The 12,274-nt window shown below is 49.3% G+C and overlaps 1 long non-coding RNA gene and 1 pseudogene across 1 annotated transcript; one reads left to right on the forward strand and one right to left on the reverse strand.

Moving 5' to 3' along the window:
• Positions 1-559: 559 nt before the first annotated feature.
• Positions 560-2,624, reverse strand: LOC119351662 (annotated as a pseudogene).
• Positions 2,625-3,323: 699 nt separating this feature from the next.
• Positions 3,324-3,948, forward strand: LOC119366149. The gene is made up of 3 exons (XR_005175952.1): positions 3,324-3,550; positions 3,629-3,729; positions 3,810-3,948. It is a non-coding gene; the product is annotated as an uncharacterized LOC119366149 (long non-coding RNA).
• The last annotated feature ends 8,326 nt before the right edge of the window (positions 3,949-12,274 follow it).

A 12,274-nucleotide genomic window follows, 5' to 3' on the forward strand; every position in this document is an offset into this window, starting at 1 on the left:
GGCTTTGACCAGTGGTCCTCTCCACCCGGTTGTGTTAGGTCGGCCCAGAGGGACACCCGGGAGCAACATCCGGGCAAAAACCACAGCTACATCCACTCCGTGTAGACCCGACGCGTCCGTTTCCCCCCTCCAGGTGCCTGCGGCGGCGCCGTCCATGAGGGGGGGCACACCGCGGATGTGAGGGGGGTCACTCTCTGGAGACGGGTGTCGGGCGTTTGCAACTGCCACAAAACTTCTGTCGGCATAGCTGTTTTTGATTTTAATAAAATATGAGGATCTATATTTAAAAGAACATGACCGCACATTATTAACGTGCTCGAAAAAATACAAACTATATATATATATTCATAATATATGAAAAAAATACAAACTACATATATATTCATATGTATGTTTATATTTAACATGCTACATGTTAGTTGATATAATAATACACAAAAAAGCATTAAAAAATATGTACGGAAAAAAAGTTAACTATGCCGACGGCCTAGCCGTCGGCATAGATCCGACCAGCGTGCCGCGGATCACTGACGTGGCAGTTATGCCGACGGCAGCCGTCGGCATAGCCTCTGCATGGTGCGGCCTGGATCAATGACGTGGCCTGCGGACCTATGCCGACGGCCCCCCGTCTAGGCCGTCGGCATAGCTCTGACGCCGTTTGCCAGGGGGTGGCCGGGCCCCACGTGTATGCCGACGGCCTTCGTAAGCCGACGGTAGCTGTCGGCGTATATGTAGATAGGCCGACGGCCGTTCTATGCCGACGGGTGCCATCGGCTTATCTCTGCGTAGCCCGACGGCCTTTGTACGCCGACGGCCAGAACCAGGCTGTCGGCATATCTCCGGAGAAGCCGACGGGGGCCGTCGGCATTGTTCTGGCCGTCGGGGTATGGCCCTGTTCCGGTAGTGGCAGGCCATGGACCGCGACCTGGCCGCGGCGTGGAGGCTGCATGGGGAGCTGCAGTTGCGCTCCAGGCCCTGCTGGAACACGATCTTGCCCAAGGAGTTCATGCGCGGGGAGTCCACGGAGAGGCACCTCGACGCGTCCTGCCTGGGCGGCGACGGCCGCGCGGCTGGCGGTGGAGAGGTGGGAGGAGCGGACGAGGCGGAGGCGCGGAGGGTTGGGGTCGGCGGCGGAGTCGAGGGAGAAGCGCGGGTTGACGTCGTCGTGGTCGTGGCCGGAGGAGGACGAGGAGGAGGAGCGCGAGAAGCGGGAGGAGGCGAGCGAGAGCGAGGCCTCCGAGTCGGAGCTGTCGCGGAGAAGCGGCGCCGAGGCGAGGTCCGACGCGGTGCCCGTCGACATTCTCCCGGGAGTCTTCGCCAATGCGGCCGCTGGTGACGGCGACTGCGACTGCGACTGCGAAGGCGTCCTCGGGCTCTGGGCGGCGGCCACCCTCTTGAGCCCGAGCAGCTCGTGCCACCGGCTCGAGCAGCTGGGCGCCTTGGGCGAGAACACGTGCTGGTCGGCAGCGCCAGCCGCCGCGCCGCCGCGGATCGGCTTGATCGGCTCCGGGGACGCCGGCATTGCCTCTAGCCGCGGCGGAGGTGGCGCGGCGGCAGGCTCCGGCTCTGGCGCAGCCGCGACAGAAGCATCAGCCCGGCGGAGCGGTAGCAGCTTCCCGTCAGCGAAGAGCTCGTCCGCGGGGAGCATGCTGGTGGTGCAGCCGCCCCCGCCAAGGCTGAACTCGAAGTCGATGAAGTCCTTGGAGATCGCGGGCGCGGCCACGACGGTCTCCTTTGAAAATTAATTCAGGTGTTTTCGTGTCCTGCGAGTAGATTCAAACCAAAGGTAGGGGCCTCTTTGCAAAATGACGTGCGCTGACCGGGTCGGCACTCACGCGTCCACATGTCGCTTTGTGATTGGGCAGGACCAAATTTGCACATTTGATGCAAGTTTAAGGACTGGATAAGGTTAAAATGCAAACCATCACGTTCAGCGCAAGTTGTAGGACTCCCGGTGCTTTTAACTCAAAAAACAAATCCCTCTCGGGGGACGGCGGCAGGAGCGGCGACGCCCCCTCTGCCTCGCTGCAGCCCCACAGCCGCCTCTCCAGCGACCTCGCCACTCGAGCACGCCCTTTTGCCGCTGACTGCTCGCCTCCTCCACCAACACTACCACTACCACCTTCACCTCCCCTCGGCCACGGAGGTCTGCAACCACAAATTCTGGCCACAAGCTACTGCAGGGCGACGGGGAATAGCTGACGCTGATGGCGCGCGGCACATGATGGCGATGCAGGTTGAGTTTCCACCTCTACACGGGCACTTCTGACTAGGTGAGGCCACCCTATTTCTCCCCCCGTCCACCCCTCCTTAATACACTACTTTTGTTCTTTCTCCATTATGTCATCCATCAAATTTGTCTATCCTATTTCTCCCTCCATTAGAATGTGCGAAAAAATAGATTGACATGCTGGCGTTGGAATTCTTTTCAAATTCGGAACCGTAGAATCAGCGAAGAAATTGACTAACACACTGCCATTCAGTTAGTTCTCTTTATTTCTATATCAACTAGCCTTTAACTGTCAAAAAAGGTTATACTGCTTAAATTTTGGTAGCATATCTATAACCATTCATTTCATAATCCAGTGTACCATCATTAGGTTGCCTCTGATGGAGGGCCCCATGTTAAGAAATCTGGAAAGACACACGTTTGATTTCAAGTTCACTGTTTCAATATGGGAACATTGAAGCTGTATGGTCTGAACTTCATCATGATCAATTCCAAAGTAAGGACGGTTCTGATTTTTCTGTCACAAGATTTGCTCTATCCATCGGTACACTTTAGATTTCCTTTATTTGCACGGGGGGTAAAGCAGAAGGATCGACACCAAAGGATAAAATGGCTATGTTTAAAGATACATTCCATGAAGTGGTCATCTATACAATTGAAGGCTACCAAATATTTAGAGTCAGACACAAATACAGAGCAGTTGATCATCCGTACAGAATTAGCTTCATTCATAAGACATTGGCCGAGCCAGTTGTTCCCGACCCGATGAATTTCCCTATTTTCTATTTCTCTCGCTATTCATGACGGTTTTGAACATTATGTTTATCTTTATTTTTTTCAGACATGGCTGCACTAATCAGTAGGGTAACATATGTTTTACCTCCTATTGGCTCTGTTCATGAGTCAAGGCATCAAATTTACATTACAGATGGACAGTATGTGATTTTTTCATACTTCTTTATTTGTTTCTTCGATGAAACATAATGAATTCTCAAATGAACACGTCTTTTCTGCAGAAAGTCCACAATTGCGGTGCTTTGGGGGGAATTTGTGGGATCATTTGATGGCGATGCATTGTGTGAATGGTCCAAAACTGAACCTGTCGTGTTACTTTTGTCGGAGTGATGGTGGACCATTATGCAGGCAATGATATTTTGTGCTTCCCTTTATGATAGTTGATCTTCCTTTTGCAACAACAAGACGAGTTCTTAGAATACATAATTAATTGAAATCTACAGGCACACTGGCTTTTAAAAACACCTCATCACCCAGGTGGCACATCAATGTTAACATCCCTGAGATGAAGGCCATGGTCGCAAGGTATTGTCCATATTTTGGATCTAATTATGACTTTTGTTTATTTGTATCCACTGATTGCTTATGGCAACCCATATGCAGAACAAGTGGCATGTCTTACCAAATTGAGCTGCGAAATATGGGACAGGGCCAACGGCAGGCAACTGAATCGACTGTTGCAGCTTTGGCAGCTGTTGACCCCAGTAAAGCCGATACCCACCTTACACTATCAATGCCTTCGTTTACATGCGCGCCTCTAACTTATAGTTCCATTACATCACAGACTCAATATTATAAGCTCGAAGATAAGAATCACTGAGGTTATCTCAACTACCGACTGGTGGTACATGGGATGCCAAATATGCTGGAGAAAATTACTAAAAGAGGGAAACATATACAGGTGCCATATATGCACTGAACCAACTCCGTTTCCAAGGTATGTTTTCTATGTATATGGTTTTGCAGTCAATTAAGAAAACTAGCATAATCAAATGAACATGCACCCATATTTGTAGGTACAAAATATGTGCACTAGCAGTAGTCAGTAGATTTGCTAGCCTACAGCAGTGAGATGGTGCAGAGCATCAGATATGCCATGTTCACATTGATTTTTCCTTCAATTCTAACTACTAGAAAGTTTTGGGCGTTTCCTTATGCAGAATCCATCTTATACCTTGCACTGTTGGCTCCCTTAGCTGGACATAATTAATCCCTGTGTTATACGGTGCCATAAATTTCAGAGAATCATGCTGGCTCACGTTGGTAAAAAAAAGTCTTCCCCTGTTTCATCACATAATTCGTACACAAATCATGGTGAGCTTATTGTTGGCACACTTCTATTGCCTTCAAAATACTATTTCTATGAAAATGGAAATGGTGTACCTTTTTTTTATTCAGAATGACGCATTCACCTGAGACTTATTAATGCTATATCCCCATAGGCAATAAATAATGTTAAGTTTCCAGTAGTGCCAATTATTTCTCCTATCCGTACCTCATTTTTGAGATGCACTTCCATGTTTGTGAGACCAATTCCATCAAGGTTTTAATTACCATGTCTGCCATTTATTGTACTTTATTGAAACTTAGGGGAAAGGGGAAAGGATTCTTAAACTTTGGTTTGGCCAAATTTAGGAAACACCGATGTTTGGTTTCCAGTTCAGCGAAAAGGGCCAGTTCTGTTTTCTGGATTTGACAGAAATTCAATCACTTTTTGAGGAATTTGGCCAAAACAATTAAACTCTTATTTCCTTTTGGATCGAGTTGAGGTGTCACTATTTTTTCACTGAATGTAAATATGTCGGTCCTCACGGAAGTCACCGGAATTTTGGATTCTTTTGAATAAAGTTCCTTGGTAAAGAGCACTCTGCTTCAGTGCAGTTCAACATCCAGAAAGACAGGGCATTGGTCAGGGTTCAGTGTAGTTGTCGAAATGGTACCGAGAATAGCCATGTGATCTCAATACCAGTTTAGCACTAGGGTCTCCAAATGGTACCGTGCATAGCAACAGTATCCAGAATTAGAGTATAGAAGCGCTTACTATAGTACTAACTTCTTTTGTAATCGGCAGTGACCTAGATTTAGTTTGTTCAGCGGTAAGTATAGAGTATGATTTATCAGAAGAGCACCATGGCAACATTTCTCCCATGTGTACAAAGCTGCTGTCAGTTTTACCAGGGGACTGGAAGCCTTCAATCTCTGTCCAATTGTTTTGAGAATTGTTGGATGAATGAGCAACTGGCTTTACTGAGGGCCAAAGGCCAGTACATATAAAGATGTGGTAAAGTACAGAAAAACCCCTTATACTACGGGGATGTACACAAAGTAACTATACACATCTAACACCCCCCCTCAAACTCATGGTGGATCAACAACACTGAGTTTGAAGAGGAAAAAGCCATGCTGCGCTCGGGTCTGTGCCTTCGTGAAGAAGTCAGCTAACTATAACTCAGAGGGCACATAGTGAAGAGCGAGAGTCTGATCCTGCACAGCAGCACGCACAAAGTGGGCATCCACGCCAATGTGCTTGGTGAGCTCATGCTTCACCGGATCACGCGCTATACTGATAGCACCGGTACTGTCTGACAGTAGGGGAGTGGAGGTAGTAGCAGACACACCAAAATCCTCAAGTAACCACCGTAACCAGATCACCTCAGCCGTCAACATAGCCATGGCTCTCAACTCAGCCTCTGTACTCGAGCGAGAAACTGCAGTCTGTTTCTTTGTCTTCCAGGCAATAAGAGAGCCACCAAGAAAGACACAGTAAGAAGATAGCGAGCGTCGATCAGAGGGATCACTAGCCCAGGTAGCATCAGAGTAGGTCTGGAGCTCAAGAGAGCTGGAGTGGGGAAAGAAGAGGCGCTGAGAGATCGTGCCACGAAGATATCGTAGAACACAGAGAAGGTGACTATAGTGGACAGAAGTGGGGGCGGAAACAAACTGACTCAGGATGTGGACAGGATAGGAGATGTCAGGACGCGTAACAGCAAGATAGACAAGGCTGCCGACGAGGTGACGCTAGCGAGTGGGATTAGGAAGAGGATCACCGTCAGAGGCACGAAGCTGAACGTTGAGCTCCATAGGAGTCACAACAGTGCGCTCATCACCGAGAGCAGCGCGAGCAAGAAGCTCCTGAATATAATTTTCTTGGGAAATGTAGAAGCCATCAGAGGTCGAGGAGATCTCAATCCCAAGAAAATATCGAAGAGGACCAAGGTCAGTCATGAGGAACTGGTCTCGAAGGCGAGCCTTAACAAAGGCAATGTACTCAGAGTCGTCACCAGTGATGATCATGTCATCAACATAGAGAAGGAGAAGAGTCCGACCACGAGGAGACGTGTGGACAAACAACGTGGGATCATGATCACTGGGCAAGAAACCAGCGGTAGTCACCACAGAGGCAAAACGCTCAAACCAGGCGCGAGGGGCCTGTTTCAGACCATAGAGAGAGCGACGAAGTCTATAGACCATGCCATCAGGAGCATAGTACCCCGGTGGTGGCTGCATATAAACCTCCTCACGTAACTCGCCATTGAGAAAAGCGTTCTGAACATCAAGTTGAGAGATAGGCCAGTGACGAACAGAAGCTACAGCAAGGAGAGTGCGGACAGTGGTCATGTGGGCCACAGGGGCGAATGTCTCATCATAATCGCGTCCCTGCTCCTGCTGAAAGCCACGAGCCACAAGACGAGCTTTGTAACGCTCAAGAGAACCATCAGAGCGAGTCTTGACCTTGTAGATCCACTTGCAGGTGATGGGACGAACACCAGAAGGGAGGGAAACCAGATCCCATGTGCCAGAGCGCTCAAGAGCCGCAAGCTCTTCGGCCATCGCAAGTTGCCATTCAGGCTGAGTCATGGCAGTCCGATAGGAGGTGGACTCAGCAAGAACAAAGAGACCATACCGATCAGGAGAGTAGCGATCAGGCAGAGGGCGAGGCCGAGCACGGAGGTTGTGAACCGGGGTAGGCGTGAACAGAGGTTCACCGGAGGTGGAAGGCGCGTCAGACACGTCAGGGGAAGCATCCTCAGTACAAGGACGACGAGTATAATGGAGAGGAAATGGTGATAGAGAACGACGGACTAGAGAGGATGGTGGAGAGGTGGAGGAGGAGGGGGAAGATGGGGTTGGTGGTGAAGGAGAAGAAAGGAGAGGTGCAGGAGGAGGAGGTGAAACATGAGGCACATAGCAGGGTGTATCGGGAAGAAGAAGAAAAGAAATATCAGCCACAGAGAAGCTCGAGGAAGAAGGACGTGGGTAGTAAGAGCGAGACTCGTCAAATGTCACATCACGCGAGATGCGCAAGCGGCGACCAACAGGGTCCCAACAGCGATAGCCCTTGTGCTCATCACTATAGCCAAGGAAAACGCACTCAACCGATTGAGCAGTCAGTTTGGTGCGTTCTCGTGGGGCAAGAAGGACATAACACACACATCCAAACATCCGAAGAGCTGAGTAGTCAGGAGAGCGACCAGTGAGACACTCCATAGGAATACCACCCTGCAGAGCAGTCGATGGCTGAATGTTGATGAGATAGGTGGATGCAGAAACAGCCTCAGCCCAAAAATGGGGTGGAAGAGAAGCGGCAATCATCAGCGCACGAGCCGTCTCAAGCAGATGACGATGCTTACGTTCGGCAACGCCATTTTGAGCATGAGCACCAGGACAGGAAAACTAGGCAAGAGTACCTTGTTCCGCGAGAAAACCACGCAACAGCTGGGAGATATACTCTCCAGCGGAGTCATCACAAAAGGTACGAATGGGCTTGGAAAACTGAGTGTGAACCATGGCAGCAAATCGTTTGTATATAGAGAGAACCTCACTACGAGATTTCATGAAGTAGAGCCAAGTGTAACGAGAGAAATCATCAATAAACAAAACATAGTAGCGATGACCACCTTTCGAATCAAAGGGAGCAGGACCCCAGACATCAGAATGAACTAAGTCAAAAGGACGCTGAGATACAGACTCGCTAGTAGGATAAGGTAACTGGGTCTGTTTGCCAAGTCTGCAACCATTACAAGGTAAGGAAACATCTCCAGATATAGACCCTAAGAGGCCCTGGCGAACTAAAGAAGACAAGCGAGAGCCACAGATGTGACCAAGGAGATGATGCCACTGCTGGAAGGACGCTGATGAAGAAGCAGCAAGAGCATGGGAGCTGGCAGAAGTAGTGGCAGCGGAAGGAACACAAAGCCAGTCAACCTCCCAAAGGCCCTCTGACTCACGGCGCCGGGGGCCAGCACCAACCAAAGCCTTGGTGCGACGATCCTGAATGGAGCAAGAGTCGGTATCAAGAATGACACGACAACCAGAATCAGTAAGTTGGGCAGCGGAAAAAAGATTCATGGTAAGGCGAGGAACATGTGAAACACTAGGAACAGAAAAAGATGAAGTGGAAAGAAGACCACGACTAGTAATAGGAAGAGGTGTGCCATCGGCAGTAAGAACATTAACAGGCGAATCAAGAGGTCGAAGGGAAGACAGCACAGAAGAATCAGAAGACATATGGAAAGAGGCTCCAGAATCCAGAATCCACGAAGATGTACCTGACTGGGTAGGTGCCTGCGGTGGTGGAAGAGTGGAGGCAGTCATAGCAGCAGCGGAACCGGTCGAGGAAGAGCCTGAGGAAGCCAAGAGACGCTTGAGCCTCACAATGTCCTGGTCGGTGAGTGACGGGGTCGAGGAAGATCCAGGAGTCCCACTGGAAGAGGAGCGCCTCTGGTCTCGCTTCTTCTCACGACAGTCAGACTCTGGATGACCGGGCCGAGAGTAGTAGCCACAGAAGGTGTCACGGCGCGACCGGCCTCTCTCAGTATACGCAGGGCGACCCACCCCCTGAAGGTGTGGGTAGGAGCGGTGGAGCGGTGGGCCGAGCAGACGACACAGGAGCCCGAGCAGCCAACACAGACGGGACCACCAGCAAACCGGCAGAGCGAAGGCGGGTCTCCTCAGCACGAAGCTCGGCAAGCACCTCCGAGATAGGAACACGACCACGAGCAAGCAGGTGAGCACGCCTGGGCTCAAACTCAGAGCGGAGACGAGATAAGAACTCATGGACCCGCTGAAACTCCAAGTCAGACCACGTAGTCTGACAGCAAGGGCAAGTTCCACAAACAACTGTCCTCAGTGAGTCAAGCTGACGCCAGATGGCAGAACACTGGGAGTAGAACTCATCTACAGACGAGTCACCCTGCTGGAGAGCATGCTCCTGACGCACCACAGAGAGGTATAGAGCATCTCCAGAGGGCTGATAGTGCTGACAAAGGTAGGACCACATCGCTGCAACAGTACCGAGACCCATGAACTCTGAAGCAAACTGAGGGAGAACACTCGCAGTAAGAACAGCAGCAGCGCAAGCATCATCATTGCACCACTGAGTGTAAGCAGACAGATCATTCCGATAGACAGAAAGAGCATCAGAATATGCAGATACCTGTTGATCATAAGAATCAACTGCAACGTCATCAAGGGCCTTGGCTGCATCCCGATCAGCCTGAGAAGCATCAGCAGCAAGCACCGGCGGAACCGGCGGAACAGGAGCCACCGGAGCAACGGGGCAGGGCGGACAAGCTACCTCGCCAGAGAGCACGCCCCACAGCAGAAGACCGCGCATATGGATACGCATGAAGCCCACAAACTCAGCATAGTTGGTGCCATCAAAGATCACCGAGCAGCGAGGAACAGCCACATAGCCCGAAGATGACATACTGAGATATTCCCTGCCCTATCTTTTTTTTTTGGTCAACGAATCCGGATCGGGAGATGAGGCTTACACGCCCGAGCCAGGACCCCCGATTCTGGATCGGGGAGACGCACGCTCGCCCGAGGCAAGGGACCGCGAGCAGGAGCTAGAAGGGCGGCGGCGGCAGGAGGCTACACAGCCAGGCCTGGGGCCTCCCAGGTAGCAGGACGGGCCGGCGACGACAAGGGGCGCCCGCCAGCAGAGGCGCCAGCCAGGCAGTAGGACAGGCCGGCGGCAGCGGGGCCGAGCTGGAGACGGCGAGGTCGGGTGACCACGGCAGCTGAACGGATCTGGGGCAGCGAGGCCGGGTGACCACGGCAGCCGGACGGATCCGGGGCAGCGAGGCCGGATGGCGACGGCAGCAGGACGGATCCGGGGCAGCGGCACCTAGACGAAGAGAGAGCGGGCAGGCCGGGAGCAACGGCGACGGACAGAGAGATGGCCGGTGGCGGGAGTTGACGAGGCAGACTAGGTACGAGCACGGAGTTGCAGCGTGCGAGGGAGAGAGGCTAGCCTAGCATCTGATGCCATGTTGGATGAATGAGTAACTGGCTTTACTGAGGGCCAAAGGCCAGTACATATACAGATGTGGTAAAGTACAGAAAAGCCCCTTATACTACGGGGATGTACACAAAGTAACTATACACATCTAACAAGAATATCACATAACTTCAACTCGAATGACTTGCCTTAGATCGGCTACATATTATTGGTGTTGGAACGATTATGAAATGGTAGCCTTTGAACGGCTATGAAAAATCTGGGTCCTAAGCGACCTTATAAACTGTATGCATTAAATAATTTTGAACTATACTTGAACTACTATCCCCCACTTCAATTGGTAAGAGCATCTCTAGCCCTTCCCCTGATTTTTTTAACTCATCAAATTTATAGCATCATAGTTATTTTAGGCCAATCTCCTGTTTAGTTTACTTTGCTCTCTATACTGTAGAATTCAAAAAACAGTCTTCAGTCTTCAATTCTGTAGTCTTACCAAAATGGAGAAAAGATCCACTGTGGCTGATTTTTAGTGGAATTCTGCAGGCTTTCAAACTACATATTTAAGGCAGACCATGCTACAGCAGGTGTGCTCCTACTTCAAAGTCCCATAAGCAACGTGTACACAGTTGTTGAAGGACCATGAGAGGCTGAGCATTGTCTCAGTGTGGAGCACTTACGCGACAAGTGTAGGCACTACGTGTCGTAGGTTTGGTAGGTCAGATATGAAAGAATTCCTTCATTGGTACCTGAAGTTTTGGTTCTTGATTTTGTGCTCTACTGAGAGAAACAGTCATACTGTGAATTGGCTGCACTGCTTTCCTCATCCATATTTGATCTAATTGTGACTTTTAACCATGGTTATGTTTTGGTTCAGAGTTATCAAATTCAATCTCATAGTGGATCCAGAAGATTTTAGGATGCATACAAAATGAATGTTCAAAAATTTAAACCTTTTTTAGGGACAATTTCTGAAAAGGCTTCAACCTTCTTTATGAATGTTTTGATTGCAAACATGAGTAATACCAGTTAAAATAGTTTCTCTCTTAATTCACCAACTAGCATCTAACCTATCATTTGCAGTTGGACACTACCGTTCCTAGAGAAATGTTTAGGCTTGCATCATGATAGGTCTCCTTCTAAGTAAGTTGACCTGTTTTTCCTACCTCCCATGTTTATTGGCCATTTTTTTTTACCTTTCGAGGTTACTAATCTTTTTTTTGTGTATACTGAAATGGTACATAGTTTCTGGGTGGTTCAGATAAGGCAAAAAGCATCGTCGGTTGTTGAAATGTTGGCCTCCGTTTCATCTTGGGTGGTTTGTTCAGAGATGCGGTAAAAGATGACCCCGAACTCTATTTTAGTTTGCATCTGTGTCTGAGAGATTTATTTGGTTGATGACGATGCACATTTAGCCAGCCTGACGTATCACAACTGAATGACAGTGGATTCTGTACTCCATCAACTATGAGTTATAGTTGGTCGTAGCTGGATCGGATTGTGTCCTAACTTCCGATGAATACCATCAATTCTGTTTTTTTAACGTTTTTATCAGCAAATGAATGCTAAACCACCGTTGCTGTTTCAGTCTTGATGATTATGTTATCTTCTGTGGCTGCTACCTGCTGATGAGCTTTATGTTATGGTGTTATATATATCCAAACAATTTGTTTCTCATTACTTGCAGCTATTTACCATCCAAGTAGACAATGTAACCCACCACTTGTTATCATAACCTCCTCATATTAGCTTCATGCGCTGCCACCACGTCCTTTTTATATGCTAGCTTTACTCAAGTTTTTTTTTTTTGCGAATACGCAAAGCTTGGCGTATCATTTCATTGATAGAAGGAGTTAGAATGAGTACAGAAGATGTTACAATGACATGGACGGAAAGAGGCGTGAACATAATGCACAAAATAGAGAAACATGAGAAACTCGACCCAAACATAAAAAAACATAGCTAAACTCTCCGACCGAAGAAGCAATCCAACCAACAACTAGACG

Source organism: Triticum dicoccoides, chromosome 1A (assembly GCF_002162155.2).
Source record: "Triticum dicoccoides isolate Atlit2015 ecotype Zavitan chromosome 1A, WEW_v2.0, whole genome shotgun sequence".
NCBI classification, from domain to species: domain Eukaryota; kingdom Viridiplantae; phylum Streptophyta; class Magnoliopsida; order Poales; family Poaceae; genus Triticum; species Triticum dicoccoides.